Genomic DNA, 4,855 nt, shown 5'->3' with positions numbered 1-4,855 from the left:
CTTCCAGGAGGAAGAAAATGGAATACAACTAGCAACAGAGCTCACGCACTAGCCCATGTGTCTTACATTTAATATCTGATCACTAGCTGGATTGAAGCCAAGAGGTGATTCACAAATTTGCTGCACATTAGAATCACCTGGGGATCTCTGCGACCTCCCTGTGCCCAGGCTCCTCCCTAGATCTACTAAATGAAACTCTCTGGGGCTGGGACCCAGACACCAATGTTTTCCTTAAAAGCTCTTTAGGTAGTTCAAACAAGCAGCAAAGCTTGAGAACCAGCCCAAAACGGGAACAAACTTATTTCACACAGATAAAGTGGGGCAATTTGTATGTTAAAAGAACGTGTATCTATCTATCTATATATATATTTTCCTCTTTATTCTGTTTGTGTTTCAAATAGGCTTTTTTTCCCCCCTGCAAAAAGCGTTATTGTTTCCATTTGGCCCAAGGCTTGGGAGAGGGGTCGAGGGCGGTAACAAAGCTGCCCAGTGGCTGCAGAGCGGGGCTTCAGGAAAAGCTCTGACGCCAGAGGGGCTCCTCAGAGGCCGCTGGACTTCAGAGACTCCTGTTCGTGCTCGAGGGTGAGCCTTTCAAAGAGATACTCGCCCAGCCCAGCCTGCGGACCAGCCAGCCTGCGGCGGTTGGTCAGGTGGTCGCCCATCTTGATGAGTTTCACCTGCTCCTCCAGGAAGCGGCTCTCCCGGAAGTCGTAGGGGTGGGAGTCTGCGCGGGCGGAACCCAGGGCGTGCAGATCCGATAGTGCGTGGTTCAGGTTCTTCTTCCTGAGAACGGCGGCTTCCACAGCGTCCTGGGCTTTACACCACTCATTTTGAGAAGGGCTCCGCGCATCCTGGAAGAGGGCGCGGCCACAGCACTGGTTTTGCATTTTCAAGAGTCGCTGGGCGCCCTCACACTTCTCCTCGGCCAATTGGCGAAAAAAGTGGCCCACACCGTCCAGAGTCCCATTGTTGCTGTCGAAATAGAAGCTCAGAGAGAGGTAAGTGTCGACAGATGCATGTTGAACAGGCGGTGGACGGTGGCCTCCACCACGGTGGAATAATTCTGACGAGTCTGGGAGCTCGTGGTTGATCAGTGATAAGGAGCTAAGCTCAAAAAACGGTGTTGGCCTGTCCTGGAGGCTGAGGATAGCTGAGTGGCTGAGGGTAGCTGAGAGGCTGATTCTAAAGGTTGTGACTGGAAGAAAGGTTGGAGGGTGGTCGGGGGCTGGAGCAAGGAGCATCCATGGGTCTGTTCATTCCAAACACTGTTGAAGCAAAAGACAAGATATGCAGGACCGCCGAGCACACTGCCTCAAATAGGCTTTGATGTAAATGAACAAGAAGTGCACCCAAGGACAAAACTTACCCTTCCCCCCACCAAAATAGCTGGCGATACTGGAATCTAGACCTGGGAAGGGATTCTAACGTTGCTTTCTTAACATTCCCAGCCACTAGAACAGTGGTTCTCAAAGTATGGTCACCTTGTAACTAAGCAGTACCCTCTGGGGCCTTCCTAGGACAGACCCATCCCCCATAGCCTCTGCTGTAGTTCCTCTCTGAAGTACTCAGATAATAGTATCTCAGGCATATTTCTTGAGTTTTCAGATGCTAAAAACCACCACCAAATGGAAGAAATTAACTCCTTGATGATCATGAGCACATAGCCCCCAGACCTTCTAGCACCTAAGGATGGATAATGTTACCTGCCCTATTGCCTCAACATCAACCAATCAGAGAATTGTGCACGAGCTGATCAGATTCCCTAGGAACGCCCCTCACTCACCTGGCCTTTAAAAATGCTTTGCTGAAACCCTTTGGAGATTTCCCGGGGTTTTGGAACATGGGCCACCCCTCTCCTTGCTCGACCTTGCGGTAAACCTTTCTCTGCTCCAGACTCCAACCTTTAGGTTTGTTTGGCCTCACTGTGCTTCAGACACACAAACCTGCATTAGGTAACAACCTGACCAGCTTTACCAGCGTCCCCTGATAATGTGTTAGATATTCAAGTTTCAGGGCCCTGTCCCAGCCCTATGGAATCAGCAACTCTGGTGGGTCTCAGTTATCTCTGTTATAACAGGCCCTCCAGATGATTTGTATTCACCTTGAAGTTTGAAAATATCTGCATTGTCAGCTGGCCAAAGCGTCCACCAGCAGGTGAAGGGGAGTGGTGCCTGGAAAAGATAGGGACCAGCCAAGGCAAGTACGGCAGCATTTGCCGTGGTAGCAATGGAGAATGCCTTTTCTCCACTGGTTGGCACAGACTGGTATCTGGGAGCAGTGGCAGGGTTATTTAGGATGCTTTACATTTCAGTGTAGAGTGACCGCTGTGCTGGTTTGCCAGGGACTTCCCCTGTGTGAGCACTTAAAATCTCATCCTGGCAAACCCCTTAGCCCTGGGTTTGAAAAACATAGGGAATAACATGAAATTTAGGGGAAACATGATCTAGGTTTTGGGCAAGTCACAAGTGCTAATTGAAGCTAAGCAAGTATGGACAACATCTAGCCTTCTTTAGCCCTTTGCGGGGAGTAAATCTGGCTGGGTTGAAAGGACTTATTGTTAAGAGATCTTTGTAGAAACGTCCCCTCTGCTTAGTCCGCTGGTCCTCAGTTCTGGCTAGACGTTGGCATCGTCTGAGGACATTTTAAATGATTTTATTGGTCTAGGATGACCAACCGTTGGTGTGAGGGTTTTTAAAAAGTGCTTCAGATGATTCTAATGTGCAGCCAGATTTAGGTGCCACTGCTTAAGCTTTTGAACCGCTGCTACTTATTTTAACCTCGTCTTCCTATGAGAATATCCAACTGTAGTTGAGGTTTTTTTTCTTTTTTTTAAACTGTTTTATTATAAGATTTACTGTCTTAAATAAGATTGAATGTACAGAAAATCCTGCTAGTCCATCTGGTATAGCTGGATACCCAGAATAATATCGTTAAGATATATACCATTTAAGTATTGCGACTGGCCTTTTTAAAACTAACGTATGCATTGAGTTAGTATGATCTCTTTTGAAGTTGTCATGTTGGGGAGCTATACCTCTAATCTGCTGCCACTGCTAAATATCTGGACACCTCTTATTAGGAATTGCTTTTAAAAATCTTTAGGGATGAAAACCAAGATTGCTGTATTATTTGTACTGGGACCACAAAAACCTCACAAAATTCCCCCGCTGTACCTTCTACCCCCATCTCTAACCCTTGGCAACTTCTAATCTGTTCTCCATCTCCATAGTTTTGTTATTTTAAGAATAATATGTAAACATAATCATGAATGACTTTATTGGCTTTTTAAAATTTTTCCCTCAGCATCATTCCCTTGAAGTTCATTTCAATTTTTGCATATATTAGTAATTTGTTCCTTTTTGTTGCTAAGTAGTATTCTATCATAAGATTTTATCACAATTTGTTTAAACATTCACCCATTGAAAGACATTTGGGTAGTTGCCAGTTTTGGGCTATTATAAATAAAACTGCTGTGAACATTTATGTGTAAGTTTCTGTGGGAACTTAATTTTTTGTTTCTTTTGGATAAATGCTCAAGAATACAATTACTGGGTTGTAGGGTGAATCTACTTTTAGGGTTAAAAGAGACTGTCAAGCTGTTTCTCAGAGTGGCTAAACCATTTTATATTCCCACCAGTGATATGATATAATTTTTCCACATACTCGCCAGCATTTGATGTTGTCACTATACTTTAGTTTTTCTCTGATATATCTCATTATGGTCTTAATTTGCATTTCCCTAATGGCTAATGATGTTGAACATCTTTTCACGTGCTTATTTGCCATGTGTATATACTCTTCCCTGAAATGTCTGTTCTTGTCTTCTGCCTATTTTCTAATTGGATTTTTTAAAGTTGTTTGGAGGGTTCTTTGTATATTATAAATACAGGTCATTTGTCTCATACGGGATTTTCAAATGTTTTCCCAGTGTGTAATTTTAGTTTTCATCCACTTAAAAGGATCTTCTATGAAGCATTTTTAACTCATTTTGATGAAATCCAATTTATCAGTTTTTGCTTTTATTGATCATACTTCTGGTGTAAAGTCTAAGACTTATTAACTTAGTTCTAGATGCCAAAGAGTTTCTCCTATGTTTTTTTTCTAAAAATGTCCTGCTTTTACATTTAAGATTATGATCCACTTTGATTTAATTTTTGTATAAGGTGTGGAGGTTTAGGTTAAGGTTCACTTTTTTTTGGTCGAGGGATGTCCAGCTGTTTCAGTACCATTTTTTTGAAAAGTCTATTCTTCCTTGATAGCTTTTGCACTGTTGTCAAAAACAAGCTAAATGTATTTATGTCAGTCTCTTTCTGAGCTTTCCAGTGTCATTGGATATGAGTTTCAGGAAGCACTGAGCCTGGCTCACTTAATGCTACTGAGTTGGAGGGCTTGTATACGTTGGGCCTGTTGGCACAGCAGATGCTAGCAGATTAGACTAGTGTTGATGGGACTAGTGCCACAGGAGGATGGGTTCCCCTTCAGGCTATGCTGCTGCTACAGTAGATCAAGTCCCCCTCTACCCCAACTGTGGGGCAGTGACCTGCTGCTGTCACTGCTTTGTATTAAGCTGCTTTTGCCTCAGGTGTGTGGTGGGATCCCTTGGAAGCTGCTGCTGCTGCTGTCAATCACAAGGTTAAATTCATTTTAGAAATACTTGAATATAAATACATAGACAGGCTTTTGTAGGACCTCTGTATTTGTTTTCTACTGCTTTCATATGAATCACCACAAATATAGTGACTCAAGACAATGTAAATTTATTACCTTATAAGTCTGACATTGGTCTCAATTGGGTAAAGTAAAAGTGTTGGCAGGATCGACAGATGAATGGATAAAGGAGATGTGGCACATATAT

At 43.4% G+C, this 4,855-nt stretch overlaps 1 pseudogene; it reads right to left on the bottom strand.

Annotated features, from left to right (window-relative positions):
• Nucleotides 1–539: 539 nt before the first annotated feature.
• LOC137228342 (ferritin light chain pseudogene) lies at nucleotides 540–1,842 on the bottom strand (annotated as a pseudogene).
• Between the last annotated feature and the right edge of the window lie 3,013 nt (nucleotides 1,843–4,855).

The sequence above is a fragment of the Pseudorca crassidens genome, chromosome 7 (assembly GCF_039906515.1).
Source record: "Pseudorca crassidens isolate mPseCra1 chromosome 7, mPseCra1.hap1, whole genome shotgun sequence".
Classification (NCBI taxonomy): Eukaryota; Metazoa; Chordata; class Mammalia; order Artiodactyla; family Delphinidae; genus Pseudorca; species Pseudorca crassidens.
The sequence above is the reverse complement of the archived record's forward strand: the minus strand, read 5'-3'. Positions and strand labels throughout refer to the sequence as shown.